We start from the raw sequence: 12,058 nt of genomic DNA on the forward strand, positions 1-12,058 counted from the left end.
TAACATGAGGTCTGCCATGAGGTCTGAAGGTCTGTCTGGAAGTCTGCCTGGGAAGTCTTTCTGGATGTCTGCCTGGAGAAGGTGGTGATAGAGCTGGTGGAGCTATGAGAGACCTGCCTGGCCAAGCACACAGAGTTGTCAGAGATACTTGGAGCTAGCTGAACTATGACTGAGAATGCTGAGCTGCAGACTTATGCTTTTCTGAAAGACAGAACCTCTGACTGGTGTATTCTGAAACTTGCCTGACTTGTCAGAGGGAGACAGGACTACTTGTTTTTAGACATTTTAAAGCCAGTGAGATTTAATGGCAGAAATCTTCCATTATTCTAAATCTGTATAACTTTTTAATAAACAGCCTTTTCCTTTTTCACCAAGCCCTCACCTTGGGAGTCGCGCTTCTTGGCAGTGGGCAACCAAACCTCCATGGCTGTTCTAAAACAGCATTGGCTGGTTCTGTAACAGCAACACAGAGTTTTATGTGTGAGAAGATTAGGTGATTTTTCTGCTTCAGATTCAACATTCTCAAGTCTGGTCCTTGTTGACTTTACACATTCTCACTCTGTGAACTTTTTTAGAATATATCAATTTCCTTGGTTTTCTGTTTTTGTTTTTTTTTTGGGGGGGGGTCAGTGTTGGTGGTGGTAAATAAAATCATCAAACAAATTACTCACTGGTATACATCAACTGATACTATAATAATATGTCCTATTTTTTGACACGGCATATAATGCCTCCCCGCCCCTGCCCCTGCCACCATGGGAATTGGTAGTGAAGCATTGTGGCAATAATAGAAGGCATAAATCATAATCCTGATATGGGCATTCAGTGGTATAATTATCTTAAGTAAATGGAGTTATTTATGCCTCTTAAAAGATACCTGTTATATTAGCATCACCTTTCAAAATGCAGCTAGTATGTGAAACTTGAAATGGTTGAGCCAAAACAAAGTTGATAAGAGAAAGCTGAGTGATTCTGAGAGTTGTATAACAATAGTTTTGGTTCTTCCCCAGAGCTCACCATCAATGATTAACAATCACCCTTCAGGGTCTTGGCTTGAACCTCCTACTTATAACAGGAGGTTTGTGAGTAAAAGAATAGCTATCCATCTGCTAGGAAAATGAAAGAAAATAAATCAGACTTATACTTTTCATGATGAAGATCTATAATCTGGTGTGGCATTTTAAAAAACTCTTTTTTACCTTTGCTTAAACTAGACAAAGATAGAGTTTATTTCCTAATCATAGAGGCAAAAAAAAAAGGTTAGTTTCTTAAAATGAATCAACCTCAAGGAGACCCTTGAATAACTAGTGACCTGGCTTTTTTTCTGACTGGTTAATCTATTTATTTTTTGATATAAAAAGCTTTACATAATTCATATATACAAATTTATGGGTTATGACATAAGTATACATCTATAAAACAGTCACCACACTCTATGCCATAAACTATGCATCAACTCCAAAAGTTACTTCTTGTTCTCTATTTATTATTCTGCTTTTCTTTTCTTTTTTCCCTTTCTTTAAGTTTTTAAATTTTTTTTCACAAATTTTTAATTGTTTTTCAAGTACAGTTGTCTCCATTCCCACTTCCCCACTAGCCATCCCAAATTCCCCTCCCAACTTCCTCTCCTTATTGTTAAGTGAAGTTATCTCCATTTTCCCACTTTCCTCTGCCCCCTCCTACCTCCCACCCTCAATCCTAACCCCATTTGGCTTTGTCCATATGTCCTTTATACATGTTACTTGATGGCCCTTCCCCTTCTTTCCCCTGTTAACCCCTTTGCCCTTCCTTTCTGGTTACTGCCAGTTTGTTCTTTATTTCAATGTCTCTGGTTACATTTTGCTTGCTTGTTTGTTTTGTTGATTAGGTTCTAGTTATAGGTGAGATCATACGGTATTTGTCTTTCACTGCCTGGCTTATTTCACTTAGCATAATGCTTTCCAGTTTCATCTATGCTATCATGAAGGGTAGGAGCTCCTTCTTTCTTTCTGCTGTATAGTATTCCATTGTGTACATGTAAAATAGTTTTTTGATCCATTCATTTACTGATGGGCACTTAGGTTGCGTCTAGCATTTGGCTATTATAAATTGTGATGCTATCAACATTGGGGTTCACAGGTTCTTTTGAATTGGTGTTTCTGGATTCTTAGGGTATGACCTAGCAGTGGCATTGCTGGATCAAAAGGCAGTTCTGCTTTTTTTTTTTCGGTAGTAGGATCTGCCTCCTTAGCAAAATTTTAAGTATGCAATGAAGTATTATTAACTATAGGCACTCTGTTGTGCAGTAGGTCTTTAGTTTTTATCATCTTGTATAAATGAGTCTTATACCTTGGCTCATTTTGAAAATCAATATTTTATTTTGTTTTTGTTATACAAGTCATGCATGTTTATTTTGGACAATTAAAAAGTCAGACAAACAGCCCTGGCTGTTGTGGCTCAGTAGACTGAGCACCAGACTGAGAAGCAAAGGGTTGTGGTTTGATTCCCAGTCAGGGCACATGCCTGGGTTGCAGGTCAGGTCCCCAGGAGGGGGCATGCAAAAGGCAACTACACATTGATGTTTCTCTCCCTCTCTTTCCCCTCCCTTCCCTCTCTCTAAAAATAAAGAAACAAAATCTTTTAAAAAATTATATAAGCAGAAAGATTAAAAAAACACCATAAGCTCATCAATAGTGCTAAGCAAATATTAATGTTTTGGTTGTGTACATGTGTCTGTGTGTATGTAGATGTATGGATATGTATATAAATTTGTATGTATGTATGTATGTATATGTAACAAAAAATGGGTCATACTGTATGTTTTTAATAACCTGATTCATTTATTTAGTGTTATATCATAAATATCTTTCATTGTCAATAAATATATCTCTATAATATCACTTTTAATGGGTATATATTATTAAGCATATGTAATTTTGAAGTAGAGCTTTTTGTAGCTTTTAGGTCGTTTCCAATTTTCTAGCATTTTTAAAAATGGATTTATGCAAATTTATACCTTTTTTAGAATAAACTACTCTATTAGTCAAGGTAGGCTAGGTTATATTGTGATAACCAGCACCTGGAAATCTCTATGGCTTTACACAGCAGTTATTTATTACTTGTTTTACTATAACTACATTATAGATTGATAGGATAATTTCAACCATTAAGTAGAGGCCTGAACTTAGTGAGGCTTCATCATTTTCTGATGTTGCCCTTTCAAAACGTGCTTTCATAAATACCTTGATAGCATATAGCTTATGGCTCTTACATGCTTTTGGTTAAAAGTGAAACAAGAGTGCTCACATTTCATTGGCCAGTATTAGGTCTATGGCCACATTCAGTGTCAAAGAAGTAGAAAAAATCAGTGCTCCCATTTGCTCAAAAGTAGGGGAGAACTAGATATTGTCTCCCACAGTAGCTGGATGCTGAATTAAATGCTGAAATAGCTCTTAGACAGAGTATGCACATTTAGTAAATGTTTGTGTTCTCTATTTTAAAATTATTCTGCAGAAGGATTACAATATTTATGTTCAAACTATTAGTGAGTAAAGAAATTTCCCTATACTCTCCCTCTTTAATCTACTAATATAATTAAATTTTTTTAAAAGATTTTATTTATTTATTTAAATTCAGAGGGGAAGGAGAGAGGGAGAGAAACATCAATGTATGGTTGCCTTTCATGTGTCCCCTGCTGGGAGTCGGCCTGCAGGGAACTGGCCTGCAACCCAGGCATGTACCCTAGCCGGGAATCGAACTGTGAGCCTCTGGTTCGCAGGCTTGTCCTCAATCCACTGAGCTACACCAGGCAGGTAATTAAAAATATTTTGATAAATTAATGAGCAAAATGGCATCAGTATTTTTGTTTAACTGACATTTCTTTGATTATTAAGAGGATGACTATTTTGATATATTTATGTGGCCTAGTTCATACTATAATTTTAAGGAAGATCATAAAAATATGACTTTGAGTGCGATGCAGCAATATTATTATATCTGGGGTGATTGCAATAGTGGAATGCATATTAAAAGATATAAATTGCAGTGAGTATGGTGCTTTATTTGCAGTGTTTCCTTATTTGTCAAATTCAGGAAGCAATTGAGTTTGTGAATACAATTAAAATATGAATGAATATAGCTTCCTCAAGGAAGGGCATGGTAGATATTTATAATATTTAAATGAGTAAATTTGAAGATTTATTTGAGTTTATTGAGTAATTCATGAATCAGACAACATCCCATTTATAAGCACCTGTTACTTCTTTTTTAGAAATTCCCCCCTTTACATCAAACTCAGCCTGAGAGATGTGATCAAAACTTTAGACATTAGCATCACTCTCAGCTACCACTCCATACTTCCCGTAACTTTGTTGATCCTTGGTGTGGTGTCTATAGGTCATGATGTTTTGTTTAATCCTTGTGACATTACACGCCACAGTGCCAGGTTCATAATCTTTAGGTCAATCATTCTCTTCATTTTAAAAAATATTCTATTCTTAGGGAGAGCATTTGCCTGGCAGTCAGCAGCTGAAAATATGCATTTAAAGTTTTTGAGAGGATATAATGTGCCAGGCAGATTATCATAATTATGAGCAAGATACTTCCTAGTGTTTGGCATGCACTTCAGAGCTGTGGTCCCTAAGACTTAAACCAATCAAAATCAAATGAGTCAAAGCAAGACCCTGCTGAAAGAGTCACCTTTTAAAGCCAAGTGGCTTGCTCAGTGATCTTTTATAACTGAGTTGCAACTTCCCCAGAAATGTTAATCCAGGTGCATCAGGTTCTATTGGCCACAGGGATGTCTATTCATAATTTGAGTCATCTTAAATGTACTGTGGTGGATAAAGGAATGCAAAAACTGAAAAATGGGGTTTGTCACGGTAGTTGGAAGAACCAAGTAGCTGTCTTGAGTTTATCAAAGCTTTAGCTTTTTGTTTAATTTATAGCCATAGTATACCCATCTTAATTTCTCTGATTCAGGAGCAGACTGTTGCCATGTTACAAGGATTTCAGGGTGGCAAAGGATGGTGATAAGGGGGTCAGTTTTTCAGAAGCAGAATATGGACTTCATCCACATGTGCCACAATCTTCATAGATTTTTTTTATGCTGCCTTTGCATGGAAGTCAGCTAGGGCATTTCCCTGATACTCGGGTTCAGTCCTTTTAGTGTGAGCCTCAATTTTGATGACAGAAATCTTAGAAAGTAATGGAATAGCAGCAAGAAGGTTTTTATTTGTTGTACATTGTTGTAGATCTTCAATGGAGAGGATAAGAAAATTTGGTATTTCTGTGGCACACAACATTCTAAGGTAATAACTAGAATTATGAATGATGACATCATTCCAGGATGTGTCACACTTCTAGAAATTTTATAGATTCTGTCACTCTTTAAAACATTTATCTATATAGATTCAACATTAAAAGGGCTTAGTATTACTTTTTATTTGACAATGTTTCTCATGAAATTTAACATGTCAAATAAGTATAATTAGTTTAAAATCTCCCTTTTTATAAGGATAAAGAACAGATTGCTTGACATGTTCCAGGCATCTTGTATAAAATTTCAGTTAGTTCAGGGTCAAAAAAATTTCATGTAGCCCTGGCTGGTGTGGCTCAGAGGATTGAGTGCAAGCTTGCAAACCAGAGGGTCACCAGTTTGATTCCCAGTATAGGGCGCATGCCTGGGTGGGCCAGGTCTCTGGTAGGGGGCATATGAGAGGCAACCACACACTAATGTTTCTCTCTCTGTCTTTCTTTTTCCCTTTCCTTCTCTAAAAATAAATAAATACAATCTTTAAAAAATATTCCATTTAGAATTTGATTTTTTCAGAAGTTTGTTAAAAAGTATCAAAGAGGTCCCTAAAACGCTTGGTCAAATATGATAGTACAAGGTGGGGCAAAAGTAGGTTTACAGTTGTTCATTGGAAAGTAATACAATAATTAATAAATAATAATATAAGAATAAACTATGTGTTTCATGTATTCACAAGTGTAAACCTACTTTTGTCCCACCCTATAGGTCACTGTGAAACAATGCTTAGTTATGCGTTTAACCAAAGTGACCATAGAAGATGTTAAGGGCAAGTACAGAAGGTTATATAGTTGTCAGCAAAACTTAGCTCTTTTAATACTGATAAGATTTTATTTTTCAAGACTTGATAAAGAGAACACCAGAAATTATTTTGATTAAACACAGAATTTTTGTTTTCTAGAGAATTTATCCAAAAGTTAAAGAAAAACCTTTCATAATTTTATCAAGAGCAGACTAATAGTCCAAAAAGCTTTGACCTTTTAACAGAGAAAATAATTCTAATTTTGCACCAGCTTACTTTTGATATTATAACTCATTTACTTAATTAAATTCATTCCAATTATTATTAGCCAGGCCTGACCACACAAAAAAATTCTTTTCTAAAGATTTCTTTTTTAAAAAAAGATTTTACTTATTAATTTTTAGAGAGAGGGGAAGGAAGGGAGAAAGAGAGGGAGAGAAACATCAGTGTGTGATTGATTGTCTGTCACACGCCCCCTACTGGGGACCTGGCCTGCAACCTAGGTATGTGCCCTGACTGGGAGGCCTGCAACCCAGGAATGCACCTTGACTGGGGTTCGAACCAGCCACCCTTTAGTTCACAGGCTCACGCTCAGTCCACTGAGCCACACCAGCCAGGGCCTAAAGATCTCCTTTCCCAAAACCTTTAAGGACTCCCTTTTCCCTAAATGAAAATGCATTTCCATCCCTTAAACTTTCTTTTTCATATGCAGATGTTTTCCTTATTATTATCAGTAGTTGTATAACATATATTAGAATTTTTAACCCTTAAAAACTTTAATTTTATAATACAAACTAAGTAGAAAGCAATTCTTACACCAGCATCCTTTAGGTTGGAAATTGTTTTAATGTATTTTAGAAGTTTCTAGAAAAATCTGCCTTTTATTTTTATTGTTTTAGAAAGGGGAACGGAGGGAGAAAGAGAGAAATATCAATGTGTGGCTGCCTTTTGTGCGCCTCCCTACTGGAAACCTGGCCAGCAACCTAGGCATGTGCCCTGACTGGGAATTAAACCAGTGACTTTGATTCACAGGCCAGGACTCAAACACTGAGACACACCAGCCAGGGCAAAATCTGCCTTTTAAAATGATATAGTTTTTCAATATGGAATGACACATTTACTAACAGAACCAATATCTTTAGTTCTCTGTAACAAGAAACCATTTTATGTGGAAATAATCTAGATAGTGAATGAATTTCCTTTGTTTAACTCAGCAAAACTGTAAAGTTCCAAGTTACCAAAAAGATTTTTGGAAGCTATTTTAAACACACATACTCTAAAATATAATTATTTCTGAAAAGTTTGCTTGTAAATGTTAGGTAGCCAAGGTGGCTAAGAAAGGACCCAGAGCCAAAAAAGTCCAATTAAGGGTTTTTATTTGAAGAGGGATCAGGTGGGCTGGATCTGAATGGACAGCAGGAAAGGGTAGAAGGTCTTTTAAGGTACATAGCAGACCCCTGGGGGAGGGTGAGTCATCCTGCTGATCTGCTCCAGGTGTCCTGGGTATCTGATCAGGGAGGGCTGATTCTGTAGAAAGTTTGAGGGAGAGGGGAGGGGGCAGTGAGGATTCAACCAGTTTACAGCAGGATGCCAGCGGCTGTGCCTCAGTTGCTTCTGGTATGGGGAATCTCGTGGTCAGGTATTTAGCCGGTGTTGTATACCTTTTTTATTCCAGCACAGGCAGTGGCTTAGGTCCATGTCCTAGTACATTTTAACAATAAACTCTTATTCCACTTATATCTATTGAAATCATTTGCCCCCATCAATTGTTTACATTATTGGTGAAAACTTCATGAGACATTAGACAAAATCAGCCATCATTCTAAGTTAATTTTACTGACAAATTTGGAACATAGATAACATAAATTTGACAAATAAACCCAGGTGGAAAAAAAAGTTGTTTATCTGAATTGTATTCAATGCTTATAACTCTGAAGACATGCATATTTTAATTAAACCAACAAGTTTCAACTACCTTTTATTTACCAAAGATTAATTCCTAGATCATGTGAACCTGAGAAACATTTGGGTTAGTTTTATATTCCTGAGAGTTTCAGAATATGCAATTCCTAATTTATATTATTTATTTATTTCTTATAAACCAATTAAATAGCACTTATTAAAATTAATTTTAGTAATACCATGGGAGGTAGAAAATACCGCATATGTTCAGCACATGCGCACATGCACATGCTCCCTAGCTATAAATTAGGTACAATACTACAAAACCACCAGTGACAAAAGAATCACTGAATCTAATTTTGTATCAGCAGTTTGGGAAAAGTTAAGTTTATCCCCAGATGGCTAAATTCTCTTTTACTTAGCTGAAGAGAAACATTTGGATTTTAATGATGACTCTTAGGTCCTAGAGAAGATGAGGGCAGAAATCCTACATCACAAAGACACAGAATAATATCCAAGTTTTCTTTAAGATGGAATTTTGGGGGCATATCTGCCTATTATCAGAAGTCTAGGGAAATTTAAATTTTTCCTTCTTTTTCTTAAGTGCAGGACAATTCTGTTTTCAATATCCCGATATCTACAAGCATTTTGAAATGAATAAGGGGGTAGCTTTGGGATTGGCAAAAAGTACCAGTAAAGTTTGAACCACTTTCTATAACCACACCTCTGGCAATGCAGATTTGTAAGACAAGACAGTTGTTTCCACTTCCCTAAAGAATTGGGTTACAACGTGAACGATAAAGAGGCTGGTCTGTCTTCCCAATTATATTACATCCAAATTGCTTCTTTACCTCTGGGTACATAGTTCTATTTTAGCTGAGGTAAGAGTGCCTAAAAAAATTCCTATCAGGCTCTGTATATCAGCTTCTAATTTGGCCAAATTTCTGATCATGATGTTCACGTTTAAGCTAGGACCAGCAGTATTGAACAACCCAGTGTATCCAAGAAGTATTCTTTTTTTAAAAGATTTTATTTATTTATTTTTAGAGAGAGGGGAAGGGAAGGAGTAAGAGAGGGAGAGAAATACCAATGTGTGATTGCCTCTTACACGCCCCCGACTGGGGACCTGGCCTGAAACCCAGGCATATTCCCTGACTGGGAGTCAAACCAGGACCCTTGGGTTCACAGCCTGCGCTCAATCCGCTGAGATTACACCAGCCAGGACATGAAGTATTCTTTTTTTCTTTTATTTTTCAATTATAATTTAGTTCTCTTATACACCCTCCTCCTGCAATCACCACACTATTGCCCATGTCTATGGATCCTTTTTCCTTTTTGCTCAGTCCCTCCCCCCAAACCCTCCCCCCCACTAGCTATCATCCTATTCTCTGAGTCTGTATGTATTTTGCTTTTTACTTCATTTTGTCCATTAGATTCCACATGTGAGTGAGATTATATGGTATTTTTCTCTGACTGGCTTATTTCACTTAGAATAATGTACTGCAGGTTCCTTCATACTGTCCCAAAGGATAAATTTTTTTTCTTCTTTACAGTTGAGTAGAATTTCATTGTGTAACTGTACCATAGTAGTATTATCCACTCATCTACTGATGGACACTTGTGTCACAGGTGGGCACAGGTAACCAGGTTCTTGGTGATCAGGACAAATAATTGAACCAAACACCCAGAGTTTATAACAGAGAATATGGTACCAGGCCAACCCCAAGCAGAGATTGGCCTCACAGGTTAGAGGGACTCTATTCTTATATGGCAGATCCTTCCTGGCTAGTTTTTGCAGGATTTTACTGTGCATGTACAATTAGTTGTATTACTTTAAAGCTACTGCACATGTGGTCTCCCATGATTTTCGCTGATTGGCCACCAGGGAAGGGGGTCCCCCTGTACTAGGTTTGCCTTTCCCATCGCCAGAGAATTATAGCTCTTAATGTCAGAGATTGGTGAAAAGGAATTATTTATTCAAGTTATACAGACTTAAGAGTAATGATTTAATGTATTCATCAAAATCCCAAGGTCCCTTAAAACACCCACAAACACACGCAGTCCTTCCTTTCCCCTTTTGCCTGGTCTGGGGTACCATATTGTTACAGAAAATGAAGCGACCAGACATCAAGGGTTCAGGAGCATGATCTTTATTACGTGCACGGGCCCAGAGGAGAGTGATCTCCAAATTCTGAGCCCTGAACAAAGGGTTCTTGGGGTTTATATAGCTTGCAGGACCTTCCTGTCTACGTGGCAAAGTGAGTTACAGAAGTGGAATGAGGAAGTTATGTCTATTTCCTTATTTGGGGATATCTGAGGTGCTGTGGCTCTCCTTGGCTGCACAGCAGAAGCAGGTTACAGAAGCGGAATGCAGAAGTTAGACTCTCCTATGGGGCGTTCTTAGGCTATCGGAAAGGGGGCTTTTCTCTATCAATATCTCAGGAAAAGAAATAAAAGTCCGTGGCTCAGGCAGCCTCTGGTTCTTCCCAGTAATCTGTGCTCAGCTGGTAGTCCTCCCTCAGTTTCCAGCACCATCAGCTGTGTCGCCAGGATCTCCAATTAATCCAAAGTCATGCGACACTTTCTCATGGCCCATTGGTAAAAGTCCTTTCTCCTTTTTCTTCCAGGCAAAGTTTCTCCTGCTTCCAAAGCCATGTGGCCAAAGGGAGCACCCCAAAGCCATGGGGTCCTTACTCTTGCCAAGGCCAATGGGGTCCCCCCATCAAAGCTGTATGTGTGTGGGGGGCATTGCCACTCTGCCAAAACCATATGGTTCTCTGCTAAAGCCATGTGGCGATCTTCCCATGGCTGCGGGGGTCCTGACTCTGGCCAAAGCCGTGTGGTTCTCCTACCAATGGCTGTCATGTCTGGGTTTAAATCCCTGGGCCAATCTCCCTCCGCAGCCCCATTTCCAACTTCTCCCACAATCGGCTACACCTATGAGCACTCCCATATCCTTCCAGCTTTACTGGGCTGCCATAGTGAGTCTAGGCAGGCATGGCCCTATGGTGTGGAGCCAATCATTTTCAAGATCTCATGCAGGCACTGTAACCAGGGTGAGTTGCCTCCCAGTTATGTCTTGGGTGGAAGTCACTCTCTTCTCCCTGGCTCAAAGCATGGCTACAGCTATTTAGCATATCTATGAAGCCAGTTATTAAAGGTTATAGATATGTTAAATGACCACTCTAGAGGTTTTCTGCAAAACTGTTGCTATGCAAAACAATTCAATGGCCTTGCTCCATGTATCCCATTCCCCCAGCTCAGACTTGTGGGAGTGAGGACATCCCATATTGTTAATATTTCCTGGACACCTTGAATTCTGGACCCCATTACAAATCCTTCTTTTAGGGACCCCTGGCTGCACCCTCTTCTATATTGGGGCTACTTCCATATCTTGGTGATTATGAATAACACTGCAATGAACATAGGGGTGTTTATGTTTTTTCAAATTAGTGTTTTGTGTTTCTTTGCATATATTACCAGAAATGGGATTGCTGTGTCAACAGACAGATCCCTTTTTAATTTTTGGAGGTATCCTCATACTGCTTTCCACAGTGGGCGCTCCAATCTGCATTCTCACCAATAGTGCAAAAGGGTTCCCCTTTCTCTACATCCTCACCAGCGCTTGTTGTTTGTTGACTTATTGATGATAGCCATTCTGACAGGTGTGAAGTAATATCTGAGTGTGGTTTGAATTTGCACTTCTCTGATGACTAGTGATGTTGATCATCTTTTCATATGTCTATTGGCCATTTGTATGTCCTCTTTGGAGAAGTGTCTATTCAGGTCCGTTGCTGATTTCTTAATTGGATTTTTGGGATTTTTTGGTGTTGAGTTTTGTAAGTTCTTTATAGATTTCAGATACTAACCCCTTATCAGATACACTGGTGAGTATGTTCTTCCATTCTGTGGGTTGTCTTTTTATTTTGTTCATTTATTTGCTATGCAAACACTTTTTAGTTTGATGTAGTTCCATTTGTTTATTTTTTTCTATCAATTCCCTTGCCTGGGGAAATATATCTAATTAAATATTGCTATTAGCTGTGTCCAATAGATTTTGCTGCCTGTTTTCTTCTACAGTTTTTATGGTTTCAGGCCTAACACTTAAGTCTTTAAACCATTTT

This window comes from Sturnira hondurensis, unplaced genomic scaffold (genome assembly GCF_014824575.4).
Source record: "Sturnira hondurensis isolate 20B ecotype Veracruz unplaced genomic scaffold, ASM1482457v3 Scaffold0018484, whole genome shotgun sequence".
Lineage (NCBI taxonomy): Eukaryota > Metazoa > Chordata > Mammalia > Chiroptera > Phyllostomidae > Sturnira > Sturnira hondurensis.